Source organism: Podarcis liolepis, assembly GCF_965112155.1.
Source record: "Podarcis liolepis genome assembly, chromosome: 13".
Classification (NCBI taxonomy): domain Eukaryota; kingdom Metazoa; phylum Chordata; class Lepidosauria; order Squamata; family Lacertidae; genus Podarcis; species Podarcis liolepis.
In genome coordinates, this window is record NC_139573.1 from 58,287,216 (window position 1) to 58,304,674 (window position 17,459).

At 43.8% G+C, this 17,459-nt stretch overlaps 1 protein-coding gene across 6 annotated transcripts in view; it reads left to right on the top strand.

The window, feature by feature from the left end:
* The window catches only part of KIAA1671, a 128,709-nt gene that overhangs the window by 12,582 nt on the left and 98,668 nt on the right, over window positions 1-17,459 (top strand). For 5 of the 6 annotated variants that reach the window (XR_014518412.1, XM_083470902.1, XM_083470905.1 and 2 more), the window contains exon 2: window positions 16,989-17,088. The gene's annotated coding sequence lies outside the window, so the exon portion shown is untranslated. Of the gene's footprint in view, window positions 1-5,977; window positions 6,179-16,988; window positions 17,089-17,459 lie in introns of those variants that run through there. The other variant, XR_014518413.1, reaches the window with a different exon arrangement.

Below are 17,459 nucleotides of genomic sequence, written 5' to 3' on the forward strand. Positions count from 1 at the left end.
GTTGGAGGATGGGCCGGAGCGTGTGCGCATGTGCTCTCTTCCTGGTTTGAGAAGTGCTTGTGCACGTGCACACACGCTATTTCTGGCGCTCTGACCCAGAAGTGCACCGGAAACAGCGTATGCACACGGGTGCTGCTTCGACCTGGAAGAGTGCGCGTGCGCACACGCTATTTCCAGCGCACATCTGGGTCGGAGAAGCACCTGTGCACATGCGTACAGGCACCATCAACCTTGAAGTCGGTCCCCGCACCGTGCTGGTAAGAGCGGGCGGGGGCAGGAGCGACAGGGGTCGCTGTGGGCCGGTACCGGCCCATGGGCCTTAGGATGCCGACCCCTGATTCTGATCTGAAGTTGTGTAGGGTTTTGTCAGAGCAGACACCTTCTTCTATATAGACCTCCTCCTGAAGCAACAGCCCCCAAAATGGTGGGCACCAACAGTAATACATGTTGAACACACACTAAGAATCTACCTGTCTATGGATGCTTTGGGTGGCTTTTGGCACAAACCATCTTTTAATAACATTTATACTGATTTTAATAGTGTTGTTTTATTGTTATTGTTATCATGTTCTAACAGGTTTTATTGTAAATCACTTTGAGATGTTTCCTCTCATACACACATACATGCTTTAATTAACAGAAATATATAAATTATTCTGTTAATGGAAAGCGTGTCACTGTGCAGAGTACTTACAGAGCAACAAGGAAAGACAGATCCTTGCCCCATGAGACTTAGAACTCATGGCAGTTGGAAGGAACTTGAGGTGATAAGGATAAGTAATGGGATAATGTACAAGTATAAAGGCAATCAAAACCCATGACACACCATCCTGTGGGAATCTTTATTTTTGCAATAGCAGAATAATCTGGGAAAGGCTGGTGTCCCTCTGCCTTGGATGCTTTAGCTGAGATTCCTACGTTGCAGGCGGTTGGGCTAGATGGCCCTTGGGGTTCCTTCCAACTCCACAAGCTATTATTCTATGATCTAAAACTAGATTGAAAGCTCTTTAGCACTGAGACCTGCCTTTCCTTCCCCTGAGGCTTATATTTATGTAACTCATAACACACCACTTTGCTTAGCTTAGGCTATACAGTGGTACCTCGGGTTACATACACTTCAGGTTACATACTCTGTTAACCCAGAAATAGTACCTCGGGTTAAGAACTTTGCTTCAGGATGAGAACAGAAATCGTACACCAGTGGCACGGCAGCAGCAGGAGGCCCCATTAGCTAAAGTGGTGCTTCAGGTTAAGAACAGTTTCAGGTTAAGAACGGACCTCCGGAACGAATTACCGTATTTTTCGCTCTATTGGACGCAGTTTTTCCCCTCCAAAAATTGAGGGGAAATGTGTGTGCGTCCTATGGAGCGAATGCAGGCTTGTGCCATAGCCGCGCGCAACCCCTCCGGCAGGGAGAGGCTGCACGGGGCTAAAGGGGAAGCCAAAACAGCTTGCCTTCTTCCATAGCTGCGCGCAACCCCTCCGGCAAGGAGAGGCTGCACGGGGCTATGGGTTCTTTAGCCTCACGCAGCCTCTCCCAGGAGGCAGAGGCTGCACGGGGCTAAAGGGGAAGGCAAAATAGTGAGCGGGATCCATCCCGCTCGCTGCCTTGGCTTGTTCCATAGCTGCGCACAACCCCTCTGGCAGGGAGAGGTTGTGTGCAGCCTGTACACTGCTCTTTGGGGCTGGGGGGGGAAATATTTTTTTTTCTTGCTTTCCCCCCCTAAAAACTGGGTGCGCCCTATGGTCCGGTGCGCCCTATGGTGTGAAAAATACGGTAAGTACTTAACCCGAGGTACCACTGTATAAGTAAGTTGAAACTTACTTTTTTCTTCTGCCAACTCCTTAACTACAAGGTGACAGCTCAGGCACCTTCTGGAAGTCCACCTGTACCTTGCAGCCACCTTATCTTGCAGGTATTATTAATATTATTTTATTTATTTTATCCCACCTTTCTGCAGCTCAAGGAAGCACACAGAAATAAAAACCAAAACAAATAAAACGCAGAGAGCTAAAACCATATAGAATATAATAGTTTAAAATAATAAAACTATAATAGGCTATATAAGGGAACAAACAGATATATTAAAATACATGTAGTGAAAACGGTAAAGGTAAAGGGACTCCTGACCGTTAGGTCCAGTCGTGGACAACTCTGGGATTGCAGCGCTCATCTTGCTTTATTGGCCGAGGGAGCTGGCGTACAGCTTCTGGGTCATGTGGCCAGCATGACTAAGCCACTTCTGGTGAACCAGAGGAGCGCACTATTAAAAGCCTTTTCCTTAAAAGTAATCAGTTCCCCATAGTCTCCAGGAATAAAGTTGCCTTCACCTGCCAGTGCAAGGATAACAAGGAGGGAGCCAGTCTCTCTCTTTTTTTATATATATAAATTTTTATTGATTTTACAAAGTTTTTTTTAAAACACAATACAAACATATAAAAAGACATACAAACACACATAACTTCATAACCTTATTCTCATAAACCTTGTTTCTCGGACTCCCCCATACCTCCCCTTTCTGCATCCCAATGTCCAAATTTTTTCAGCAACTTCTAGTGATTCTGTCAGAAATATGTCTTACTAGTCTTTCCTCCAATCTATTCTTATATCACTGAAACCCTTTCATTCTCAAAACCTTGACATTTTAACATTCATCAAGTTTATAATAGTCCTTAAGATAAATTTTAAATTTCTTCCAATCTTCTTCCGTCGTCTCCTTCCCCTGGTAGGAGGGAGCCAGTCTCCCTGGGAAGGGGGTTCTGAAGTCTGGGGGCAGCCACTGAAAAGGGCCATGGAAGGTCATAGCCCAAATCCTCCTGGTGGACAAAGGGCAGAGTCCTTGCAACTACAAATTTTCGGTTTGGATGCCTACTTTAATTATAAGGCTGACTTACAGTTTAGGATAGTTGACCTACTTAGATGTGAAGCATGTAAAACATTTCAGCTCACAGAGAGGGCTTGATTTGCGAGAGAGGGGGATGCATTTTGCCTTACAAACAACTGCTGAGCTGGGCGCAGTGGGCCAGGTTATGTAATTATTTTCAGGTGAATTTCCAAGCGGCAGCAGCTAGAGATGTGGTAGGTGGAGAAGGATCTCTGTGGCGGATGTGATGGCTTGGATTTTGCTATAGGCTCATATTTCTGGTCAAACAGTAGAAGAGCATGTGATCATGATCATGGAAGGACTTTGAGAACAGTCAATGGATCGTCATGCTCCCTTTGCAGATGCCAGCAATTTGCTCCACAATTTGTAGCACTGCTGAGAGCAGGTTGGGGTGTATGGACCGTTGCCATGAGAACAATGTGCTTGTACCTTGCCCTTTCCAGTATCCTGGCATACCTTGGAGAAGAACAATAAAGTATGTGTTGTAGCCTTAGACAGAGCTACTGTTCCATCATTCATGTCCCAGGCCCTTTCAGTGTGTGAAGACTCAATGAGGGATATGAGCAGTATACCTGAAGGAGCGTCTCCACCCCCATCGTTCAGCCCGGACGCTGAGGTCCAGCGCCGAGGGCCTTCTGGCAGTTCCCTCATTGTGAGAAGCAAAGCTACAGGGAACCGGGCAGAGGGCCTTCTCGGTAGTAGCGCCCGCCCTGTGGCACGCCCTCCCATCAGATGTCAAAGCGATAAACAACTACCGGACATTCAGAAGACATCTTAAGGCAGCCCTGTTCAGGGAAGTTTTTAATGTGTGATATTTTAGTGTATTTTTGGTTTCTATGGAAGCCGCCCAGAGTGGCTGGGGAACAAATAATAAATTATTATTATTATCATTTTCCTGGAAAACAAAATTGTACCTATGGTATGTCAGTACAGTGGTACCTCGGGTTAAGAACTTAATTCGTTCTGGAGGTCTGTTGTTAACCTGAAACTGTTCTTAACCTGAGGTACCACTTTAGTTAATGGGGCTTCCCGCTGCCGCTGCACAATTTCTGTTCTCATCCTGAAGCAAAGTTCTTAACTCAGGTACTATTTCTGGGTTAGCGGAGTCTGTAACCTGAAGCGTCTGTAACCCGAGGTACCACTGTATCTTTTATTCCCATCCCCCTTCCTTGGGCTAAAAGAAGACAGGTCAAATATACTAGAGCTCTGATCCTAACATATCCCCATAAGATTTGTGCTCCATTTCATTTCGGAGTTGCTATGGATCTACAGGGAGGTGGTGTTAATTTTTTTTGACATCATTGTGTGTCCCCAAATATAGGAAATAATATGTTTCATTTCAGTATTTCCTCCTCAGCTATTTTAGAAGGAAGATTTAATAGCATTTGAAAGATGAATCGTGCATATCCATGTGGTAGTGAAGAGTTAGAAAGTGTCCGACATGAGTTAGTATTGTGCAATTTTTATGAGGTTGAAAAAACTAGACTTTATTTGTCCTTTGATTGCTCCCTTCCTTGGAAAGCCTTTAGCGTTGTATATATATGGCGTTCTTGATCATGAATAAACGGTCATTATGTAAGTAAATTGGTTGGAAAGTTTGTGTTCAAAGCTGCTAAGTTTCACAAGCAACTTCTACAGAATTGTTAAGGTGGACTGGTTTCTTTAAATTTAATTAATGAAAAGCATAGTGTTTGAAGGCCTTTTCTGTATTTTGTGTCCCCTCCTCTCCCTTCCATGCTTGGTAGTATGCAATCAAATATTTGTGTTTTTTTTAATTTGAATGTGGACTATGAATACACCTGAGCACCCAAAGCCTGCCTTGGGTCTGTGTGTGGGAAGCCTTTGCTGGCCTCTGCTTGCCACTCTGGGCCAAGGACACAAGGGGATGCTGCCAGGAGATCCACTTGTGAAGGCTGGGGCAGGTTTCCTGCCTTTGGGTGCTTCAAGTGTGGGCCATCCAGTGCCCCTGAAGCTCTGAGGCCATGAGGCAGCCGTTTGCAGCGCAGCTCCTTCTGAGTCTCTCCCCACTTCCATGAGGTAGATGCCAAAGATGGACGGTTCAGTTTGCCTATGACATGGAGCAAAAGGGGAGCAAAAGCCTCATGCCACCTTGGATTTTCTTCCTATCTTACGAGTTGTGTGCTGTGTGTGAAACAGAGAACATGGGGAGCTTCCAGTGCAACTCTGGCTTGAATGAAACTGCTAAATGTTGTCTGCCCAACCTACTTTGGAAGAGATCTCGGACATTGTTGATAGAAGTCTGTATGACTCATGGCATTCTATGGGACACTGCCTTTGGCCTGTGCCTTGATCTTGAGAAGTATATTAATGGGTAATGGTAACAATGCCACAACCTGTGTGCTATCTGTATTCAAGCTGTAACTGTGATTTCCTCACTAACATATCACAGATGGCATGCTTGTTGATTTACAGGGCATCATAAGAAAGCGGGGGAGACAGGTCCCATTCTTGATTACTCTAAATTTTGACAGAAGGGGAAGAAGGACATGGCTCATCAGGGACCCAGGTTCTCATTTATGGTTGAGGCAGTGATTTGGGAAGGGAACTCAAAGAGAGAAGTAGACAGAGGTTGCCCATAAGAGACACCACTTGAGTTTACCCACAGTCCTATCAGGGCAATTTTATCTGAAGAGAATGGTGTTCTTGTGGGTTGGGTTTCTTACTTGATGGATTTCTTACTGGGCGGCTGTCCAAGCAGCTTTGACAGTTAGTCTGGGGTGTCTGTCTCAGGATGAGCTGGATTCCTGAATGTGTCTTCCTGTGCTTCTTCCCCCCCACCCCCCACCCCCAGCTGCATGATGCTTTGTCAGTTTGTCACAACAGGGCCTTCCCACTCCTTGTTTCTGTGTGGTTTTCCTCAATAAACTCAGCTTAGAGTTTTCTCCTGAAGTAGCTCCCTTAATCTCAAGATGCCAGTCTTGCTTGAGGCCCCCAGGAGGCTGCAAGAGAGAGCAGGGCTTTGGGGCTTGACTGTGCCATCTGCATTCTTCCAACTTTTCAGCAGAGATAATGATGAGCTCAAGCATGTAACTAGAGACAGAGCTCTGTGGTTACTTTTCTTCCTCTTCTAGAGTGCTTTTAGCATTAAAAGCTTCAAGAAAGGAGGAAAAAGGACTAAGATTTGGCTGCTCTCCTGATTCCTTTCCTGCTGAACTCTTGAGAGCCCACACTATTGGAAAGGATGTTCCACGGCTCTCAGTCCTCTAGCAATACAAGACTTTGACATCAATTTCCTGAGTGAAAGCTTTCATCACCTCAAAGCTCTGCTCATGGTTAGTGTATTTAGATAATGCAACTGAAATATTTTCTTTGGGACCTTTCCATATTTTCTGTATAGAACAGGGTTTGTTTGTTGGTTTGTTTGTGTGTTTTAAAGTCTATGAAAGTCTATGAAATTCTCTGTTGGATTTTGTTCTGCACAAAGAAGAATTGGGAGTAGCTGCCTTGGGACTGTTGCCATGAGGAAAAAAGGAGGGTAGTTTACATTGATAGAGAAAAATACAAAACTTAATATATTTCCTTTTTTTAACCAAACTAAGACTTTTTTTCTAGATATAATAAAAACATAAAAAGTGGGAGGGGGTGAAGAAAGAAAGATAGAAAAAAGAGTAGAAAAGAAGTGAAAAGAGAAAGAGAAAAATATGATTCAGAAAGTAAAGAACTTCCTATTCTTCATCTGTCTACTATATACCGTATTTTTCGCTCTATAACACGCACCCAACCATAACACGCACGTAGTTTTTAGAGGAGGAAAATCCGTAGGCATGCCACCCATAGGCATTCCCTCCATAACACGCACAGACATTTTCCCTTACTTTCTAGGAGGAAAAAAGTGAGTGTTATGGTGCAAAAAATACGGTAAATACAATATTCACTTCATCCAATCCAATATAACACCCAACAAAGCTACTTTCTAGAAACAAACATTATCTTAAATCCTCAAATCCAGGGGTCCTCAAACTTTTTAAACAGCGCCACCGCCTTCCCTGGGCCTTATTCCCAATGGAAGGAGGCCCAATTCCCCATTACAAGCTCTGAAACGCGCTTGCAACGAGGGTAGCCTCCGAGGGGCTTGCTCATGAGCACACGAGGTGGGCGTTCGCCTGATCCGGCCGTGTCGCAGCACCCCTCCTCCACTTGCGGGTCTCCTCGGAGGAGGAGGAGCCTTGCCGAAAGCCCCACAGAGCAGGCTTGTTCCCTGGGAAGGTGGGAGACAAAGGCGAGCCTCTTGCTTGCGCTGCCAGCCCGCCCTCCTTCTCGCTTCCCTTTCTTTGGGGATTGGGAAATGCACTACAAATAAAATATGTGCAGTGTACATAGGAATTTGTTCATTTTTTTTCAAACTATAGTCCGGCCCCCAACAGTGTCTGAGGGATAGTGAACTGGCCCCCTGTTTGAAAAGTTTGAGGACCCAGGATCTAACTCAATATTGTCTACTCTGACTGGCAGTGGCTCTTCAGGAGTTTCTCCTAGACCTCCCAGGAGATAGCAGGGATTAAATTTACATGTGAACATCAGGTGCTGTACTGCTGAACTTTAGTCCTTTTCTTTACTGCTTTCTTGCACCAGTGCAGATGTGTCTGCATTGCACACACTGCTGTGCGCAGAGTAGGACTGTTTCGGTGGGTGGTGCTCACCTTGCAGGATATCTCACTAGGAAATCTTCTAGGGGAAATCTTTGGCTTGGTCTGTGTTGCTTTATGCTATCTGACAAGGTTGCAAGTCATGGTCCCATTGGTCATCTAGAGTTGGCTTTGCACTAGCTAAATTAAGAAGCCATCTTTCTTAACATTTGTCGCTTCATATTTGTCAGTAAAATTTGTGGAGGGTATCTCTCTCTCTCTCTCTCTCTCTCTCTCTCTCTCTCTCTCTGTGTGTGTGTGTGTGTCTGTGTGTGTATTTAACATCAAACTACTTTCTACACAGAAGAGTACATTCAGGAGTTAGAGCCTCTGTCTGCTAGTTGTTAAAATTTGGATTGCATGCACCAGGTGGTTGGGACCTGACTCTTTTATTTGTTACTCTGTGACTTGCTACAAATATGGTGTGTAAATTATTGGGAGTTTATATAAATACTGTATTTATGCAAGTCGAATGCACCACAAAGCCTAGGGCTTGCCAATCGGAAGGTCGGCGCTTCGAATCCCCGTGATGGGGTGAGCTCCCGTTGCTCAGTCCCAGCTCCTGCAAACATAGCAGTTTGAAAACACGCCAAAAGTGCAAGTAGATTAATAGGTAGTGCTCCGGCGGGAAGGTAAACGGCGTTTCCGTGCGCTGCTCTGGTTCGCCAGAAGTAGCTTAGTCATGCTAGCCACATGACCCAGAAGCTGTATGCAAACAAACGCCAGCTCCTTCGGCCAGTAAAGCGAAATGAGCGCCGCAACCCCAGAGTCGTCCACGACTGGACTTAACTGTCAAGGGTTCTTTTTACCTTTTAATGCACCGTTGAATCTAATGCACACCTGAGTTTTCAGAACCTTGAAACCAAAAAAGGTATTTGCAGGCAAATGTAAATGTGCCTTTGAATCTAATGCTCACCTTAATTTTTGCAATGTAATTTTGCCAAAAAAGGTGAGCATTAGATTCAAGATTATATCCCTCACTCTATGCTGTTGCCTCAGGTATAGATGCAGCTGATAGGCACTGGCTGGGTGCCAGTCCTCTAATATTCTAGAACACTCCTCCCCACAACAAACCACCCTGTCTGGAGGGGGGGGGAGCAGGAATCAGCTAGCTCTGCAGGGCAGCTTTTAATTCATCTACTGATCCGTGGGCAGCAACAGCTCTTTCCAGGCAAGTTGCTTGTCACAGATCCATCACTCAAGCAGTCTTGTGATACCCCCCCACCCCCACATATTTTTATTGTTGTTAGCCGCCCTGAGCCCGGCTTCGGCTGGGGAGGGCGGGATATAAATAAAATTTATTATTTATTTATTTATTTATTTATTTATTTATTTATTTATTTATTTATTTATTTATTTATTATATGTTCAGCCAAGGCAGCTGTGTGGTGTCTCCTTTGGCTCAGCTGTTCATTAGCAAGTTGAACAAATTTCCAGGAGCTAGTATTTTGTCCCAAATCTAGTGTCTTTGAGAGTTGCTGCTGCTGCTGCTATTGTTACTAAATTTATTACACGCCCTTCAGCAGGAACACCCACAAAAATTACAACAACTTAACATTCAGAATTAAACACAGTGATGACAAATTACAGTCACAGGAACAGAGTTGCCTTTGATTTTCCCTTGAATATGAAGTAATCTCAGGTTTTGCTGTACTTCGTAGGTTGCAGCAAGCTGTGGGCTAAAATGGAAGTTATATTTAATGCATGAAGATTTGAAATTGCAGTGCTTGTGTAGCGGCAGCTAGATCTGTGAGAAGCCCAGGAGTCTGTGATGCAGATCTGGCATTGCAGGTATGATGTGTTTCTGGCTTCAGCCCATTACTGGAACAAACCACAGGGGATGGCGATGGTTGTCTAGTCCTGCCCATGAGCTTCCTTGGGGCAAGTGGCCTGCTATTCTGACAAGACAGGGCTCTGTGCTGGCTGGTGACCTAGCTTGGGGATACTTAGGTTTGTACAGGTTTGAGTTTCTTGTGGGTGAATCTGGTAAAGCTAAATTCTTGTTAACTTTTATTTGTTTAGCTTGCCATAAGCTTTTGCATTCTCTTCTGATTTTTTGCATTCTCTTCTGATTTTTTTTTCCTATTTCCATTTGTCTAGGTGTTTTGTATTTTCAGTTATTTCAGGTGTAGCGTTGTGTAGAGAGAGGTAATGGAGGTTAAGAGCATAATATGCCTTTATCTGAATTTTGTTTTGAGAGTTGCTAACTACAGAGTACTGAAATGGGAAGGAGAAGTTGTGAATTACTGAAATCTCTTTTGCTACATGTTGGACACTCGTGGAACTTCATCAGCTATATATGCAGATTAAAAAATAAGAACTGCAAAACATTTGTGGTATTGGCCAGATGCCATTATAATCGAAGTATTCTGAACATTGGGTGGATATTGGCCACTGTCAGCTGTCTTACCCACACCCTTAACTTTTTTATTTTTTCTCTCTCCCCCAATCCTTTACAGTGGTGCCCCGCAAGACGAATGCCTCGCAAGATGAAAAACTCGCTAGACGAAAGGGTTTTGCGGTTTTTGAGCTGCTTCGCAAGACGAATTTCCCTATGGGCTTGCTTCGCAAGACGAAAATGTCTTGCATTTTTTGCAAGTTTGTTTCCTTTTTCTTAACACCGTTAATACAGTTGTGACTTGACTTCAAGGAGCAACTCATAGAACTCATTGAGGTTTCTGGTGATTTTTGAAGCTTTTCCAAAGCTTTTCCGACACCGTGCTTCGCAAGACGAAAAATTCGCTAGACGAAAAAACTCGCAGAATGAATTAATTTCGTCTTGCGAGGCACCACTGTATTTCTTACAACTTTCCCATGTATTCAGCACATTTTAGCCTACATACGACTGGGCACCCTCTGCAAATCTTTCATGAAACTTTGATTTTGGCAGTGGGGAGTAAAGGTAAACTGTAGGCAGAGGTTTTGAAAGCACAATAGCTTTTATCGGAAGAAACCTGATTTTTGTAATACGCTTTTGACTCCATACACAAATAGTTTTAGGCAGCACAGAAACGTGACTAAGCGACAAGAAAGAGAAAATGGCTAATAGGAAGGAAGGAGCTGCAGGTGTATCAGTGAGGCCTCTTTATTGGGGAGTGTAAGCAAGGAGAGTGAGGTTGTTCTGGGGAAGCAAGTTGAGGAATCGCTGAAGATGTCACCTTGAATTCTTTCTGGTGTATCTCCATCCAGTTCAAGCACAAGTTCATATTATGGGGAGAAAGCAGTGGCATCATCAGACTAATATTGTTCATGGAGGAGGAAAAAGGCAGATGGAAGGAACACAGTTTTTTTGCGAAAAGGGAAGTGTGTGGGCAAAGTTGATCCATGTTCAGAAGGGAAGACTTGACAATAATGTGGCTACTGGCAGCACACTTGGGGGGCGGGGATCAAGCAAGAAGCTCTGAAGTTGAAATGAAGTACATTGTGGGATGTTGATTTTCCTTCCCAGGTAGGAAATGGTGCTAAAGACTCTGCGGAAAAGCTCTACTTCAGTAGATATATGAAGTGGCTTCATCCTAGATAGGAAGATTGATAACATGCAGGCAACTCTGAGGCAAGCTTGATGGTGGGAAGGCTACCTGGAATCGAAGGGGGTGGGCCCAGTCACTCATTGGCACTCCTTGCGCATACACAGCATCTGAGATGTGAAGGCCTCAGAAAACATGGGGGGGACCTTTGGGTGGAGGGACACCCCCCCCTTCCATTGACCCTGCCAAAGGCAATTTTCCTGAAGAATTAAAAAGGGTTTGTAAAATATTTCAAAATGATGAAAAGAATGTTTAAGACAAGCCACCCCAAAATGATTTCTAAAACTGTGTAGAGGGAAGACTTTTATGTAAGACTATCTACAGCAGGCATAGGCAAACTCAGCCCTCCAGATGTTTTGGGACTACAGTTCCCATCATCACTGACCACTGGTCCTGTTAGCTAGGGATCATGGGAGTTGTGTCTCTTGTGCTCTGGTATGCTTTTGGGAGGGAGGGTGCAGCCAGAATATGTTGATTCCCCCCCCCGGCCGCTTGCTGAGAATGACTGAGATATGGACTTAAATGGGAGCAGGAACAAAAGACCCGACCAAAAAGAACAAACAGAGGTATACAGGACTGTTAAATAAACCAGTCTCTCTTTTTTAAACATTTCTGCTATTGCTGTTTCAGTGGGTCATTCCCTAGTGAGCCATGAGTGGTCTTGGAGCTGAGTTTGAATTATGGACATAAGATATGAAGCCTACATGCCATGTTGCATCACAGCCATTTTTGTGGCCTCTTGATGTCTCCTTCTCCTATCCAGATGGGTGAGGCTTCTTAGACAGGCTTGCAACAAATATGTGGAATCTTTTCCCTTCCTTTCCTGCCTTACCCAAGAAGAAAGAAAAGTGTCAAGTATTGCAATAGAAAATACTGGAAGCTGCTTTACCGTGGAAGGATGAACAAGCAGTATTAATGAGTTGATGTTCATCCTCTTGTAACATGGCACAGAATAAGTGCATAGGCAAAGGCCCCCTTTCCTTTTGTCATCACAACCTGCTTCCTTCAGATCTTTTCTTTTCTTTTCTTTTTCTGCTTTCTTGAGCTCCTTTGCCCTGGCAGACTCATCTTCTGCATCCAGAAAGAAAACTTTCCCTTCCTCACTCTACTGGAGTGCTGGTTGTGTTTTCCCAGAGTGATGACCATGTTGGCAGCCAAGGAGTAATTACTTTCCTTTACTTTTCAGACACTCACTAAGTTTTTAAGGAGGGGAACAAATCCTATGTTAGAGAGAGGTCTTTTAAAAAGACAGCTAGCTGTGTCTCAGCCATGCAGCTGCAATGAAGAATATATTTCTAGTGCTGGAGCAGAGACCTCTCTCAGGTCATTACTCTGGGAGTGGAATTGCTTAGAGGTAGTCTGCACATACCTTTGAACATATCCTTCCAGCTAACGAATAGTCTGCCTCTTGCACCCCATATTGCTTAATCACAGTGGCTTCTCAGTGGTCACAACTCCTGGGTTGCCTGCTTAAATATGTTTAAGAGGTAGGATTTCCTGTTACGGGCAGAGGGAGCTGCACTTGGCACTTCATGACTTTATAATGTTTTACCTGAGGAATCTTTTAACCTCAGTCCTAGATTTGTGCTAGCTAGTGCTTAGGTGTGATTTGGCTTTTGTTTTCTCAGGTGTTTTTCATTTTACAGTTAGTTGAACAATCCTTTCTTCCAAGTGGCCAAGGTTTCCAGATGTAACTTTTAGAGGTGGCACAGAGATGTCTGGCTTCACGGTTAACAACGTCCAGTTGACAAGTGCTTGTCAAAATGGCTATTAACAGACCAAAGGTGCTAATTATGAGGCAGTAATCTTGTTTTTTGTCTGGTGAAGGGGGGTGGGTTTGCCCTTCCACATCCATTGGATTTACTCCAGTCCTGATTCCCCAGCTAACAACAACAACAACAACAACAACCCTGCCCATTTGGCTGGGTTTTCCCAGCCACTCTGGGTGGCTTCCAACAGAATTACTAAAAACATGATAACGCATCAAATATAAAAAACTTCCGTAAACAGGGCTGCCTTCAGATGCAACAAATTCATGAGCCATGGGTAGGGACCTCAATCAGTATTTCAAATGCTTTTGCTGCAGTATCCAAGTTCTAAGTAGTAAACTGGTCAAGTGCCTGGGATTTTTCTTTACTATGAGGAAATACTTTTTTTTTACTATGTGGAAATAACACCCCTCCTCCCTGGTTTATTTCCATAGAACCACATGCAATATATTTCAGAAAGTTGTTTGTTCACTAACTCACTATGCATTTGAACTCCTCTTAAGATAGTGTAGCCAAAATTTGCATGATGGTTCCTGAGATCAAACCACGTTTTTCTCCCTTTTTAATCAAGATTGCGGACTGAACCCTTAAAAACTGCACTGAGTTTAACCATTGATTTCAAAACTGCACTGCTGTTTGTTTGTTTGTTTGTTTGTTTGTTTGTTTCTTAGCATTCCTAAGCAACACCAGGCATAAGGCTGCTGGTTTACAATAATAAATTAAAAATCCACTTGTGTTGCTGTGTCACTACTAGTGGGATTTGGCTCCCTAAGTTGTGTACTGAGAGAGACGTATGAATGCATGTCTTCTTCCTTATTTTTTGAAAAACCATTAACTAGTCAAATAATGCACTCTGTGGAGTGTGGTCAGTGCCAGGTAAGTTCCTAATTAAGATGCACCATCCATCCTGCGTACTGATGGACACTTCTGATTGCTTGATTGTGATGCATGTGAGCAGGGGTGCTGATCATGTTGTCAAGTTGTTGATTTCACTGAGCAAGTGTTCACCACGTAAGTCTTTTGTAGAGCAAAACAGACGGCCTTTTGAATAAATTTGCACCGCGCATTGCAGCACCCTTTTTATAAGCCTGTAAATCTAAAGATCAAGGTTGTGAGACTAAAGATTATCAGGGCAGTGAATCAACAGTAGTCGGGGGTTGCCTGGGAACACTCCTGCCCAGTGATCTTTGGTGAGGTATTCTGTGTGGTTTCTTGCCAGTCCCCTGGGCTGTCTGCTTCACCGACGGCAAAGGGCAAAGTTCCTAGGGCGTGCCAGACCTCTAGCCTGATTCCATTCTTCCTGTTCTTGTGTGTAGGATGCTCCCATGAGGACTTGTGCCCTGGGTGATTAAGGATCAAAGATCTAAGTGCAGGGTTGTATACAGAGGCACATGCAGAAGATAAAACTGCGAGCATTTTTTTTTTAAAGCAAAGAATGTTGTGGGTCTGCAAAGGTGTCCTCCCCTTTCATGATCTCTGTGCAGTCATACATGCAGAGCAACTTCAGAAAAGTCTAGAATAATTTTTATTTCAATATTTTCCAATTAGGATCAAGTAAATTCATCAGTGGCAACAACTTATTCTGAAATTTATATGGAACAATAAAGAAAGCAAAATTAAAAGCAAAAAATCTTTTATGACAAAAAAGAGCCTTCAGGTCCCAAACCTCACCTTGTTATTTAATGTAAATTGTGTAAACTGGTTTATAGATGAGATAGTAAACAGAAATTCTAGTTATCATAATTTGAATATAATGCACAAAACTTAAACTTTATCTACTATATCTTTTGGGAAATCTATTCAAAAAGTATGGAAGGAAGATCCCCGCATGCAATTAATTCATAACTGCATATTAACATTCAATGACCCCTTAACTGTGTTAAAGTTATTTCAGCTTATCCTGTTAAAATAGTCTTAAAGTACAATGAAAAGAAATGGGACTTGATAAGAGAAATGGAGAAACTTGGATGAGCTTAACAGCTTTCAGTTTTCTTTTGCAATAGGAGTCCATCGATTTTCAGGGCAGTTTCTCGTTAGCAGTATACTTTACTAAGAACATTGGAAGCATTGGGGCCGCCTGCCACTTGGTTTTCAGCTCGACAATTTTAAAGTGACGTTCACCAGCCAATAATTCCTAGGTATTTTTCCTTTTATCCCCACTGAGCGATTTCATTTTTCTCTTTCAAGAAAAGAGATCGTCGTCATCTTCTTCTTCTTTTATTTTTACTCTGCCCACCTGGCTGGGTGGTCCAGCCACTCTGGGCAGCTTCCAACTAGAGATGGGAAGTCATGGGGAAAAACCAGGGAAATTGGAAAAAAACGGCTTTGGAAGAAAATGGAATTCCCCCTCCCCCAGGCCTTCCCATCTCTACTTCCAATACATACAAAAACATCACTTTTTACTTTTTCTTATAATAGGTAAGATTAAATGTTTTTATAGAAAAATCTGATAATATTGCTCATGAGTTTCTTAGCAGTTTACTAGACATAACAAACTTCAGACAGTTTCTTTCATAATAGTATGACTCGAATAATAGGAAGCCTCTTCTCACAGAAAATGTTCTTCAAGAGTAGCCCAAACACCCACAGATCCTTAAGTACTGTTGTTGATCATCAAGGTTTGTAGAAGCAACAGCTACACACAGTTACTTGCCTCACATGTTTCGTTGCAGCAGAGTCTCTCAATCAGTGTCTTTTGCAGAGTACAAACAGGTCACTGCTGCAACGGGAAGGCAAAATCTGGTGGCTCCCTTCTTTCTCTGCTGGGTGTGTGACCACAGGCTGTGCGATCCCTGGCTGCTGACTGAGTATTTAGCAGGAGATGCTGGGGACTCTTCCCACCTCTGCCTCCACTTGTCCAGCTGTCCAGCTGCTCCGTAAAGGAACCAGTGCCATCCAATGTTGCCAGGAGCTCATGGAAGCACAGGAGATAGAGCAGCTAGGCAAGCGGCTCTCGGTCTGGTACCCCACACTCCCACCCCACTTCCCATGGTGATGGAGAGTGACTTTTTCTATTGGAACATCGCCTGCTACAAATCCAGACCTTGGACTTGCCGTTATATTTAGTACCGTCTTTCCAGGGCTTCAGGCAGGGTTCTTTCCCAGCCCTTCCTAGAAGTGCCAGAGAGATCATATGGGTGACATTATTGTTTAGTAATGAAAGAAAATAATATACCGTATATAATCGAGTATAAGCCGACTTTTCCAGCACATTTTATATGCTGTAAAAGCCCCCCTTGGCTTATACTCAAGTGAGGGTCCCACCTGAGTGCATTTCCAGCGGCAGAGGCTTTCGGGCTTCTTGTTCCTCCTCCGCCGCTGCCGCCACCAGCCTCTGCCTCTCGGCAGCACCCTAAGTAGGCAGGGGGACAGGAGGGGCTGGGGGGGGGAGAGAGAAGCCCCCTCTGCCGTGTGTGCATGCGCACACAAGCACTCCGGCCTACCAGGAGGTTTGTGGTGTGGTGAGCCGGCTTATATTCAATAAGTTTTCCCAGTTTTTTGTGGTAAAATTAGGTGCCTCGGCTTATATTCAGGTCGGCTTATACTCGAGTATATACAGTATATTTAGTAACATAAATGTACACATTGTGTTTCGCAGAGTACAAGAGGGCAGGCTCCTGTGGCAAACGGATGACACTTTAAAATGTACAGTAATTGTTGACATTTATTTCTATACCTCCTTCAGCAAGAAAGGCTCCCAGCAAAGGTTGTCACAAAAATACAGAATTCAAAAATGTAATACAAAAATTTTAAGTCAACAAAATCCTGTTTAACTGTTATGGTTTCAACAACACCATTAAGAAAGAGCTAGACAATTACTTTCACATAAGCGAGAGACGTTCCTGCCATCTGGTTTCATCATCCTTATTAGAGCCTGTTGAAATTAAGTATGCTGTGCTGCATCAGTCTAGATTTCTAGATTTCTGTCACTTCCTCACCCTTCCTTGCTTCTTGGTCTTGTTGCTGATTCCTCAGTTCCAGCTGCCGTTTTCCTTACAAAGTTGTGCAGTCAGTCAGTATCCTAAGAAGACGTCCTATGAGCGACACAGCTCAAGTGGAGAGGTTACACAGCAGTTTGAGTAAAGCATGTGCGTTTGCATGTTCTCAGGATCTTCCTTTGCCTCTGAATGTTGTCTTCTTAAAAAGACCTGTTGTTATTCACAGGAGGAGGAGCAACACATTTCTCATGTGATGCATGGAGAGGACTCTGCAGAATGTCTCCAGATCCAGCTTGCCTCTTTTTCCAGTGGCCAGGGAGACTAAGGTCAGTGTGGTTTGTGTGAAAGGGGGGGGGGTACTGGAAAGTGTCTTGTGGGTTTGATGTTACTACAACAAATTCATTGGAAGCACACGTTCGCTTCTGACGCACCATTGGATTTCAAATGCCGCTCCTCCCTCCCTTCCTTCCTTCCTTTCGGATATTTGCAACTGTGTTTTTGTGATGGAAAGTGCATTGGGAATCAAGTGGAAATAGACAACAAAGAGGGCTGGGCTGGGACAATATGTTCAACTACAAGTGTGCCTTTGCAAATGAGAATGATTGTCTGAATCTGAGAAACTTGCATTTTCTACATGGAAATCATTTATGTGGGCAAAAGGTACCCACAAAAATATTTATTGGCAAAGATGACTCCA